The 13226-nt window shown below is 37.2% G+C and overlaps 1 protein-coding gene and 1 pseudogene across 13 annotated transcripts in view; one reads left to right on the plus strand and one right to left on the minus strand.

The window, feature by feature from the left end:
• TMEM196 (transmembrane protein 196) overlaps positions 1–13226 on the plus strand; it is a 290678-nt gene that overhangs the window by 133393 nt on the left and 144059 nt on the right. The gene's annotated exons all lie outside the window — the stretch shown is intronic.
• Positions 4667–9157, minus strand: LOC143678894 (centromere protein L pseudogene; annotated as a pseudogene).

The raw sequence follows: 13226 nt of genomic DNA on the forward strand, positions 1-13226 counted from the left end.
TTGTATTTAATCCCACAAATTTTCATATATTATAATTTCATTATCATATAGTTAGAAATATTTTCTAATTTCTCTTTATATCTTGATTGTCTGATTATAAAACCACTTCAGCTTTCTTATACTTACAATTTATATGAAATATCTTTTCCATTCAATTCATCTGTGTCTTTATGTCAGATATCATTCTGGAACATGGCATAAAGTATGGTCTTGCTTTTTAATTAAGACAGTTTTTAATTCTAACAATCCCTGGTTTTGATTTGAACTATTTAATCCATTAATTTTAACGTAATTATTATATACTTGTGTTCAGATCTACCATTTTACCATTTGTTTATGAAGTATTTTTATTCTGTTATTCCTTCTTTCCTGCTTTTTTTTTGGTTATCATTTTTTTAATTTGATTTTAATTCCTATATTGGCCTTTTAGCCATAACTCCTTGTGTATTTACTTGTTTCTCTAGGGATTATATATTTTTAACTTATTACAGTCCATATAAAATTGATATTGTGTGACATAAAATATAAGTAACTTGCAAGCATAAATTTTGTTTACTTTCCACTCTTTTTTGCTATTGCCTTCATGTATTTGAAATTTATATTTGTTCCAAACTTCATGTTTTTGCTTTAACCAATTTTCTTTTTAATTGATAAAAAAAGCATCTGTTTAATAATTTCAATACATATAGATGTACTTAATGTTGTTGGTAAATTAGACAAGGTTAGACAAATATAATATAAACAAAGAAATGACATGTGATTGTGCATTATCAGTAATAATATATTATTAATGATTGATAGAAGCATAAGAAAAACAGCAATAGAAATATGAAAACAATATAACTCCAAAATATCCTTCTTTATTTTTTTTCAGTAGCATCAATCAGCTTATATTTTATCTCCATAGTAATTTATGCTTTTCTTTATTATTTTCTTTCCTTCACCACTATGAAATTGCACCCTATTATAATATAAATTTGCTTGTTTGGTCATTGTTGTATACTCTGAATTTTTTAAAAATAGATGGCATATAGTAGGTGAGAAATATTTGTAGATAGGTGGAACAATATGTTGCAATCAATGGCAAGAGATATCCTAACAAATTACATTAACCATAAAGAAAGAGTTAATTTGAAATCAAGGCAAAAACATCCAGTTACCTATAGAATGTGGAGGGGGGAGGCAGTAAAACCAACTGGCTTCAGACTTCAAAGGAATTTTCAGTGCTGGAAAGCAGTCGAAAATGCCTATAAATGTCACAGGGAAAATGTCACAGCTCAGATTGCAGTAAAGATTGATTAGCTTTGTGTATTACCACACAAATAGTCAAATAGTAATCACAAACAGAACATAAACTAATTGCAAGACACTGGACAGTGACCAAAAGGTAAGCAAAAATTGTAGAGGATTCAATAAAAAGAAAAAAGAAAGAAAGAAAGAAGGAAGGAAGGAAGGAAGGAAGGAGGGAGGGAGGGAGGAAGAGAAAGAAAGAAAGAAAGAAAGAGAGAGAGAGAGAGAGAGAGAAAGAGAAAGAAAGAAAGAAAAAGAAAGAAAGAAAAGAAACAGCACTGGGTAGGATCTATATTTATTTGTTGTTGTTTTTTCCCTTGAAGTTACCTCCCAATCCATGTGGCATACGGCAGCTAGGAGTCAAGGAGAGACTGATGTTTTATTAGCTTGAGGTGTCAAAGGACAGAGTTCGGAGTTACCAGGACAGTGGAAAATTGAAGGAAGAAATCCTGAAAAAGAAGGACCCACAGAGAGAGCACACAAATTCTCCTCAAATTCTTGGCTGATCCTCTGAAAGCACAAGGAAATCACTAAGACGTCTGTCTAGTAGAAAACAACTGCTGGAAATTTGAAACAACTGAGCAGATATCTCTGCTCCTGTCAATTGCAGGGCAGGGAGAATTTGACATCTAAGTCTTGTCCATATGCCTTGGGCTTTCCATTGAAATCATAGAAGGTCCATATGTTCATACTAAATACTATACCCAGGACTAAAAAATTATCCATAGTCTGGGGTCAGATAAAAGCAAATCTGGCCTTAAAAAAGTTAAGGGGAAAATGCTACATTTTCAAGGTAAATAGTTGATAATTTTTCTGTTTTCTAGAACTAAAACAGCACCAAAATAGCCCAACATTACATAAAAAGATTACCAGACTTGCAAAGAAATAGAAACATGTTAAGTGGACTCAAAATAAAACTCAAAATATTGTAGAAACATACAATAAGACGAACCAGAAAGTTGAAGTTGTTAAATGCTTTAAAGCAGTTATTATAAATATGTTTGAGGAAATAAAGGAAAAGATGGTCATGATGAGTGTGAACACACAGAAAATCTAAGGGAAAAAGAAAACTATAAAAAACAACTGAAATATACAATATCTTAAATAAAAATGCACTATATGGGCTTAAGAGCAGATTGAAGATGGCCAAGTAAAGTGTCAGTGGAATTGGAGACAGATCAATAGAAGTTATTTAATGTGAACAATGAAGGGAACATATTGAAAATTATTAGAGTCTCAGTGGCCTGTAGGAAAAATACCAAGTCATCTAGCATTTCAGATTTGAAGTACCAGAAGAGTAAATGATAATGGGACAGAAAAATAATTTGACTCTTTAAAGATTGAGAACATTGTAAAAATGATTGAATACAACAACCTGCAAATAAAGGAAACTCAGTAAATAAAAAGCTACAAACAGAGAAAACTGCAACTAGGCACACCATCATCAAACTGCATGTAGTCAAATATAAAGTGAAAATTCTGAAGATAGTCTGAGGAACATGATGCCTTATATACAGGATAGAATAAAAGTGATACTGCCTCATCATCAAAAATAATGGAGGAAAGGCAATAAGAAGAGGGACAAAGAAAAAACTATCAAACAGAATTCCTCATGCAGAAAATATATTGCTCCAAAACAAAGAAAAAATAAAGCATTTTCAGTTAAAAAAAAAAAAAGTGGGAGAATTTGTCACCAGGAAAAGTGAGCCACAAGAAATAAAAAAAAGTTCTTCAGAGTGAAGTGAAATGAAGCCAAATAGAGACACAGATCTAAAAGAAGGAATGAAGAAGGAATGATGTACTTAATATCCAACCTTGTGTAATTTACCAACAACATTAAATACATCTATCATTCATATTTTCTATGAAAGTTTTTTTTTTTAATTTAGTAACTTCTCACAGAAATTTTAATTGCATGGCCTTTAGGAAAGTTAAGATTTCATATTTTATACTCTGCAACCCATGTATGAAAATTCATCTGTATTTCTTGAATAAAATGTCTATGCTTCAATTTACATTTTTACTGTGCTAAAAAGAGTTCTGCCTTTTTAGGAAAACAAAAAAGATAGTTTTGTTCTGCAGTTACAGGGATACAAAGCAGAATTCCTGACAAAGTGGAAACAAACTTTATATTCCTAAATTACAAGGACTGATATATAAACATATGTGGTCACATATCTGTGCCAAAAAATAACATAAATACATTTTCTTTGGCTTTGAGACAAAGTGTGTGTGTGTTTGTTCATATGTGCATGTGCATGCTCATGTAATATTTTAATACATTTTCCAATAATTCAGTTTGCTATTTACTTCATGTCAAAAGTTAACATTTATCTACACTTGAAACTTAGTGGGTTCAAAATTAACTTTACCATACAACAACCAAAGATCATCTTAATCTTCATAATAAATAATTTTGTTACTTGTTGCTGTTTTAATTTAGTCTTAAATGAGACTTTCCCTTCATTTTCCTTTTATCATCTCTGGTAAACATTATTTTAAAATAGCTTTTAAAGTGAAGGGGAGTTTCTATGAAACTAAGTGCTATATCTGGATCTTCTGCTTAGGTTTCTGATTGCTCAAAAGTGAGTAAAAAATGGACATATTCCCTACTCTTTTAGATCATATTTTATTGGTAGATAATAATATATGTATATGTATTTTAGGGCATAAAATTTTAAACTTTAAGTTAAAATGTAATTTAAAAAGATAGATGCGGCTTACTGAGTGCTAGGGCTATATTAAACAATATATATTTATATCCGAGACTTAACTTTCTGCAAGATAGTTATTATTTTCATTTTACAGGCAAAGCTATTGAGGCCCTTAGAGGGTCAAGTGGCTCATCCAGGGTCACATAACACATTAAATGCTGGGGCCCAGGACTCAAATTCAGATGCTCCAGTTCTAAACTCTCAACTGGTTGTAAGGGATTTTATGTCTTCAACAATCCTAATAAAACTTCTCAGGAGGACAACATCTTAATCTTATCAGTTTGCACACTGGAGCAGGGGGAGGGTAAAAGTTTACAGGGTTATGCATCTGGATTTGAAAAATAAAAGTGTTAGATGCATGTAACATTTTACCTAATTCGTATTTGTAATGGAAGATCGTGCCTTAAAAAGCCAGGGTCTTATTTCACAACTCAACTTCTAAATACAGCAAGTAAGTAGTATATATAAATCTTTAATGAGCCAAGCCCCTAATTTCCACTTATAGAGATTTAATATTAATGCAAAAGCTGTAATGCACAAGTGAAATTAAATTTCCTGGGAATGTTGTACACCTTTGCAAGCCACAGTGAAATCATGGCCTTTTGAACCCACCAACACTTATATTTCCCTTTGGCATCAAGTTTTGGGTTTGTTTTTTTTTTTTAGATGTAATTATGGAAACTAACCTTTATTTTTCCATCCGTATGTGCTGAAGCTACAGATGTAGCTTCAGAAACACGAATTAATCTTGTGACTGTTAAATGACTTTTGAAATGTGTATGGAAATGTGAATAAAGGCAGTCGAATGTCAACTTCCTCCTGAATAACCTCTCCTAGTGTTTTGTGGACACTGTGCCACAAAGCTTTTGCATCCTCTGGATGTGAGACATAGGACATATCCAGACTTCTAGGGCTACAGGGTACAGACCAAAGAAATTGAGTAGTAGCCATATAACAGTCCCTTTTGCATGCAGTCCACATAGCAGGCATCCAGGTGAGATTGAGCACACCGATTGCTAATGGACTGAAATATCAGTCAAAGTTTTCAGAAACCTGGTTCCTATTATGCCTTTACTCCATTTGCAAGGAATAAGGGTAGATGGGTGAAATCTTCTGAAGCAGTGTCCAGAAGACCATCTCCAAATATGCAGTAGGACCAATCAGTCCATACACTTCACCTTCTGTGTTCTCAGATGGGGATTGAGATTTTGACAGCATCTGGGCAAGAAATGCTTCATGGTCCCTTTGTATTCCTTTCATTCCTATGAGTGTAGAGAAAATCAATTTGATGTTGACGTCTTCTCCCACTTCCACAGCAAGTCCTTTTTTGCTTTTCAGCAGTAATAAATGCTGAAGAAGTATTATAGAAGTATTCTAGAACGCTAGAATACTCTCTGAGGTTGGTATAGGAGAATCTATTTAAGGGACATAAACTACAAAAAACATCATTGTTGACGCAGATACTTTTGAGTATCAAAATCTTCCTGCAATTGTGAACTCTGGGAATTTTTCCTTCCAGGTGAAGTCAGAACAAATGAAATCTGTTTTCCTAATTCTAATCATTTCCGCAGAAGGGTGACACCTATAAAGTAATCTGTAAGCCTTAAAGATCTACTTTGTCTAGGAGTCAATTCTGGTGCGTCACAAAGATCCACTGTCAATAAAATGCTGTGATGACACTGTCAGCCCTTCCTGCTTCACAAATCATTTTCAGGTCTGATTTCAAAACTGTGCTGAGATTGAAACTCCCTGAGCCCTCTGGGCCCAAGCCCAGCACTGCAGTCCGGTGGTTGGGAAACAACAACTTGGGCCTCAGCTGCTTCTTCAGTTTAAAATCGTTTCCCCTTGGCATCAGTTCTTGATGTTCAATATTCTTAACAAGAAATTATGGATGAATTATTAAACCTATATCTCTAGGCTCCTAAAACAGTTCCTGTGATTATAAAGACAAATAGTCTAGCAGAAAGCCAGAAAGAATACAATATGCTTTAAGGACTAATGAGGTGGTTTTCTAGATTTGATTTTTTTTACATTGATCTGAGAACAGCTTAATATAATGTTAAGGTTAAGCCACTGGGACCCTACTGTCTACATTTTTTTTTGATAATTTCATTTTTATAAATCATCCCAAATGACTTCTGTTTCTTTATTATGGTAATTGGTCTAATTAGTTTTAATTATTATATATTTGTATTCATATAAAACAGCTTTTTTATTATCAGTGGTGTATTATTTATTATGTGCAATTATATTTTGTAATACTGTTTTTCATTAAATTTAAGGCATTATTGAGTATAGGATTAATTATTTTATGTACCACTAGGAAACAAAAAACACTACTGCTTAAACCATAATTCAGGGCTTTATCGCTTAGCATTTTTACATTATCCATAAAGAAAAATTTCTTTAAATGCTAATATTGAGACATGATTTTTTAAGTATATATCATTCTTACACCTATATATGAGATAAATATAAACAAAATAATTTGCTAAAGTTATTTCTAAAATTTCCTCTTGGTCTTTGCTTTTTCTGAGTCTGTTTTTCAATTCAGAGTCTTTGTTGTTCAAAATTTTGCCAGTTATCTTCTCTGCCATAAAGAGCAATGGTGACACAGCATTTCTTAAAATAGTGGCATTTCTTCTAAGCCAAACATCACATATTGTACAGATTTTAATGCTATCACTTCTTCTATCATGTCAGAAAGTGTCAGCAAATTGTTTTCCAGCAAATTTTGAGTGTCTTACTTTTTATGCATGATAAAATGTGTAGTCTTTGCAGACAATTATGAAATTGTAATTTCTATATGACAATTCACATTGGCTTCATCGATAAGAAATTAGTACTCTGTTTTTCCATTTCTGTGACTTACTGCCTATACCACAATTTTCTGTTTCTCAATAACGATTGTGTATAATCTTTTTTTGACATTTAAAATTTCAATTAAATTCAATATATGTAGTATCAAGAGTCCCATATAATTCTTTTTAAGTGCCATCAATATTGCCAACTGAGAAATAACAAACTAAGCTGCAAGGCAACAAAGGTATTTATTTAGGGTCTTAGAATTGCAATTTGGGGAGCACAGTTCAGATCTTGGTAGCAATACAAATAATGTCCCACATTGGCAATTCCAGGCAACGATTGTTAAAGAAAAAGAAAATCGGTGTTTTTGTTTGGTGGACATTTGGGGTATTCCAATTGTCCTTTAGGTTAGATGGTTTACTGAGTTCTTTATCCTATCAGGTGTTTATGGTGTCCAGGCATCCTTAGGGATTTGAGGAACAGTGTTGTCTTGGGCGTTGTAGACTTTGGTAGTTTGTGATATCTGGTTGAGATTTGCCAAGAGTAACTTCCAAGATGACCTCCCAACTCTATTTCAAATCTCTAGGCCATACTAACTTGTGTTTTATTTCTTTTTACAATATGGGCAGCTCCAGCCAAATTCATGTATGTGTAGGTTGTGATAGCAATTGTAAGACATCATAGACTTTATGGTTTCAGAGGTGCCATAGGGGTGAGTGGGGAGGATTGCATCTCAGAATCAGTGAAGTTTGTTAAGAGAGCAGTATATTCTGAAGTAGACTTTATCTAAATAACAGATTCATGTGTGAAATAGGGTTATTTAAATAAGGATAAAGAATAAAGTTCTTGATGCCAGTTCCAACCCAATTTAGTCCCAAGATCAAAGAGCATGCATGGCATGGACTTAGCCATGAGTTTAATTAGGGACTTACAAACAGGAGAAGTTTCTTCCTGATGGTGGCTGGTCAGGAAATGGAAGTCACTATTCCATGCAAAAGAAAGAGGAAGGAGTGCCATGGGAGTGGCTTATAAAGGCTTAGGTCCACTGGATGTGACAATGGAGTTTCACAGGGTCTCATGAGATTTGATTAGGGGAGGGGAGTTTTCATAATATTCTTTCTCCCTGAGGGAGTCTGTTGACCTTTAATGACCTTTAATGACTGTCCTGGTCATATAGGTGGCAGCATGCAGTGAATTGTTCTCATAATGGGGGAGGGGGCGGGGCATGAGCCCAGTGTCCTCACAAATCACTCCACACAGTGGAATATGCTGACCATAGGACAGACATTGCATCCTTACTCCACAACATAAGAGAAAACAGAACACCAGGAATCCCCCACACAGAGAAAACAACCTACAAAGTGATGAAAACCTGTGATTTCAGTCTTAAATGAGGTTCTTTTCCAGATTTTCTAATGTGCTGAACTCTGCCAGGCCAGCAGGATTTTCCATGCAGTCCAATTTGCAGGGGTCACAGTCCAAGGTAGGTTGGTGGTACCCAGCACTGACAGTTCAGGCACACTCAGCATTGAGATTAATTGTGCACATAGGTTACTGCAGAAGCCTATTTATTGCACAAAGTTGTTTACTATGATGCTACTAAGAGTAAAAAGAAAGATGGTTATGGGGAACTATGAGAGGCAAATCTTGTGGATCTAATAGAAAACAAGGTAAATTTCCATTAGTAGGCAGATGTGTTTCTGGAGAAGGGGTGCTATGAGGAAATTTTAGATACCACACATTTTCCCCCTGCAATTGCAAGGAGCTTTTGGAGTCAAATCCACAGTTATAGTAAGGTTCCACAGAGTCATGCATACTGTGCCTTGAGGTATGAGGGGTCCTGGGTTGGTTACCAATAAATTTTTGGCATTTTGTGTGTAATCTGTGGTCTAATACTTAAATTTTGGGTGACTCCAATACCCCATGAGTTTAGGATTCCCATCCAGCGGGGGGCTGCAATGGCCAGGACCATGGCCAATCAACCATTCTTATGCTTGTGGTGCAGGCAAGAGCAACTTATATTGATTACTTAATTGTAGCTGTAGCCTTGCTGGTCCTTTTTTACCTGAATTTGCAGAACCTGCATGAGCCCTGCCATTGCCAGTGTTTAACAGGAGCAGAAGCAGTTGCTTGGGGCTATGAATTGAGGTTGGTGAGGTCTGAATACAACCAGCATGTCCCCGCTGCAGCGATTGTCTGTTATCTTTTAACTGCTCTTTAAAAAACCCATTCATCCTTTCAATTAACCCCACTGCTGTGGGATTGTAAGATAAATGCAGTATCCATAAGACATCATGTTCAATAGCCCAGGCTTGGGCTAGTTGCCCAGTAAAGAGGGCTCCCATCATGGTCCACATAGGTGGGTACTACAAAGAATGCACTTAGCTTTCCTCAGATACATATTTGTAGCTCGTTGGTTAGCTTTTCATACTGGGAAAGCCAGCAGCTGTCCAGTGGCTATATCTATAGGTATAAAGACATATTTTTCACCTTTGGATAAGGGAAAGGGCCCAATATAATCTACCTGCCACCTGGTGACCAGAATCTGATCATGGCCAGTGTGACTGAGTTGATGAGGAAGCATCCTTGGGACAGAAGAGGCAGGTATCCACAACATCCTTTAGCTGTTGTCTGATGATGGGCAGCTGAAATTTCTGTGCCAGTCTCCACAGAGTTTAGTACCCTTGGTATTCTTATGCAACCATTCAGCAGACTTATGTGATGTTGGCTCTAGGCTAAAAATTCATGCTAAAATATCTGTTGCAATATTGCCAGGTAAACAATCAGTGTTATGGGCAGAGGCATGAAACAGTTATTTTTCACTTGTGATGGGCAGTCCAGATGTCTTCCCACATTTCTTTTCCCCATAAGGGGGGCCAGCAACAGTCCATTGCTTTTGCTTCCATGTAGCCATTCATAGTGTCAGGCCCTGGTACACTGTTCTGTTGTCATTAAAAATAGTTAATGCCTCTCTTGGTTTGTGGACAATAACCATCCATACAGCCCTTAATTCAGCCCATTGACTGCTTTGCATGGTCCCAGTTTCCCACCATATAATGTCTGTACTAGGTTGTATGGCTACTTCTGTCCAGGTGATGGGCATCCGTGTGCTGATCCATCAGTTTATCAGGCAGACTCAGGTATACCACCACATCCATCAGTGGTCACACAGAAACAGCCACCTTTGTAGGATCAGTGGGGAGGAGCAACCATTGTTCTTCTATATGGGAAACTAGTCATAAGATGTCATGCACTTCTGCACTTAAAGGGTTGTTGTTAAAAATGCTGTGCTGTAGAGTGATGCAACAGTGGCTCAGTGGCAGAATTCTCGCCTGCCATGTCAGAGACCCGTGTTCAATTCCTGGTGCCTGCCCCTGCCAAAACAAACACAAAAAATGCTGTGCTGTAGAGATAAAGTTTCCATTTTGTTAATGTGCTCAATTATGCACTGCCAGAGTGAAGCTTGTGGCAGCGTCCTGCATTCACTGCTGTATGGAGATGGCTGTTCTTAATTTGACATAACATTTCTGAGTTAGTACTTTAATTTGCAGTAGGGCATTATAGGCAGCACATAGTTGTTTTTGCAAGGGACTATAGCATGGTTTCGATCGTTTCCAGAGCAGAGACCAGAAGCTAATGTTAATTTAGCTGGCCTTTTGCCTTTGATACAAGCCCCACCCAAAGCAAATATCAGTACTGGCCACATCTAATTCCCAAGGCATATCTGGGTCCACCCGGCATAAAGCGTAAGCCTGTGAAATAGCCCATTTGGCCTTTTCAAAAGCAGCCTGATGTGGAGCATCTCATTCCCTTATTTTTCCTTTCCTAACTAGGGCATACAAGGGTTTTAGGATCTGTGCTGAATGGAATATAAATAAATATCTAGCAATCCAAGGAAAACCTTGCACTGTTTAGGAGTATATGGTATGGGGTAAACTTTTCACTTTATCAACAACAGCAGAGGGAATAGTTTTAGTCTCACCCAACCAAACAACACCCAAGAATTTGACAGAGCATCAAGGCCTTTGTGGTTTGTCCCAATTTACTACCCATTCTTAGCTCTTAAGGTGCTCCACTACCATCTTAGTGGCAGTTTTCAGTTCTGTAAGAGAGTTACTGGTTAACATAGCATCATAAATATAATGAAAAAGAGTGACCTCTGCTGGAGGTTTTCATATATTTAAATCTTGGGCTACCAAACCATGGTAGATAGTGGAATTATGAAGATATCCTTGTGTCAGCACAGTAAATGTCCACTGTTGTCCTTCCCATGTGAGGGCGAAGCTCTCCAGGCCAGCTGGAGAGCATCTAAAGAAATACTTTAAAAGGCATTAGCAAGATCCAACACAAAATTAAATTGGCCTAATTGAGTACTTATGTTGATACAGCTGCAAACAAAGGAGGAGTTACTTTGTTAAGTTCTCTATAATTAATTGTCATCCTTCAGGCACCATCAGGTTTCTTCATTGGCCAGACAGGGCTATTAAATGGACTGTGAGTGGGGCATTATAATTCCCACTCTTTCCAGTTCCTTAATGGTGGCAGTAATTTCTTGATGGCCCCCTGGTAACTTATATTGATGCGCTGCCACCCTGTGTCTGGGAAGAGTACCCTTACTGATGGCCACACAGCATGTCTTTTTTCACCAGTTTTGACCACCTGACACCAGAGATGAAATTCGCCTACAGTAGCTTACAAAGTGATATTCAGCAAAATGTCAATTCCCAATATATGTTCTGGAATAGGAGATATGTATACTGTATACTTTTGAGGTGGTAACCGGACAATCTGTATTAGCAGTTGTTGTTGTGTTGCTTTAATACTTTGGCCCCCATACCTGGCAATGGCTAATGTAGACCTACCAGGTTGAGGCTGTTTTCCATATATTAAGGTGCATTCAGCTCCAGTGTCAGAGAGTGCCAAACCCTGTACTCATTAGTAGGGAACCAAATAATTTTTAACTCAGTATGTGGCCTCCAATCCCAGTGTCCCATATATAGCTCTTATTTGGGGATTTTGGCCAGTCCTCTTTGTGAGGAGAAAAGGAGATTTTCAGGCTCCTCAGGAGGTGTGGAGGGCCCCACAGACTGTAAGGGCAAGGACTTTTGGCCTGAGTTCTTCTCCCTGTCCAGTTATCTGGTATCAAAATTAGTATATCTTTGTTCTTTGGGTAATTTACTCTAAAGCCTGACAAGGCTACCCATCAGTATCTTCAATTTTAGTGCTGATGATTATTAGGCTGGCCAACATCTGCCTACGTGGTACATGTCTTGGACCATCATGCCCTCTTAGGGCACGACCTATATAGCTCTTGCTCTTGCTCTCTGAACCTTAGGATTCTGACTGTCCTAAATCAGCAACAATTTGAGTGGCTTTTGAAATGGGGTTCTCTACTACTGGGCTAAATATAGATGCAAGAGTCCCATAGCACTGATTGGAGGCACTATGCAGGATAGTGTCCTTTGTGTCTGTTGTGAAGGTTTTATTATCTAGTCCAACAAAATTAACAGCATAAATGGTATACTTTATTCCTTGTCCCCTCAGTACATCTTGCAGTTCATCTAGCACATTCTAGTGGGGAGCAGCATGTGGTATGTCTCCTATGTTGGGCCAACTTTTTCTACATTGAGTTTTAAGCCAATTTAGCAATGAATTGGATTCTGGCCTGGCAGCCAGAGTATATGTATACATTGGCAGAAGGAGGAGTGTGTAGTAATTGATGCCAGTTTGCTTATTTCTTTTCCTAAAAGGAACACTCTTTCCACCCCAGTGTCCCAAAGATGTAGTAGCTAGTTTGGCAGGACATCCTTAGGCTTTTGCTTGTATTGATTCCCAATTTCACATAATTCAACAGCAAAATAGTCCTGCATGGTAACTAAGATCTTTTGATCAGAGGCTATTCTGGAGCAGCTGCAGTGGCACCCTTAGCTTCACCTTCCCCCACTGGGGAGTGACAGTGTTGAAGATGTTCTGGCTCAACATTTTGTTGGACCATAGGATGAACAAGCTTCCCTTCCTCATTTTCAATATCCCAATCAGACTAGGGCTGACCATCATCTGAAGAGATATCAACAGGATCCCATATTTTAGGGTCCCTGTCAGGGGAAGTCAGAATATACCTCATTTGCCCCTTGGACAGTCTATGCCCTCTTACTGTAGCATGCTGACATGCCAATATTTCTAAATTCTCATCAACACAGTGCAGCCTCTCATTCAATGAATCCTTTGAACCTGCTTGGGCTTATGCAATTCCCTTTCTAACTTAAGTTCTTCTTTTAGGGTGCCAACCATAGCTTTAGTTGCCAGGGCCTCTTCCATGGTTGAATGCACAGCTCCTGACAGGGCCATGCTATGGCCATGACAGCCTGATAGCTGTCCCTTCTCTTATGTAATCTTATGAGTACTAACAGTCCAGCT

This window comes from Tamandua tetradactyla, chromosome 1 (genome assembly GCF_023851605.1).
Source record: "Tamandua tetradactyla isolate mTamTet1 chromosome 1, mTamTet1.pri, whole genome shotgun sequence".
Taxonomy (NCBI): Eukaryota; Metazoa; Chordata; class Mammalia; order Pilosa; family Myrmecophagidae; genus Tamandua; species Tamandua tetradactyla.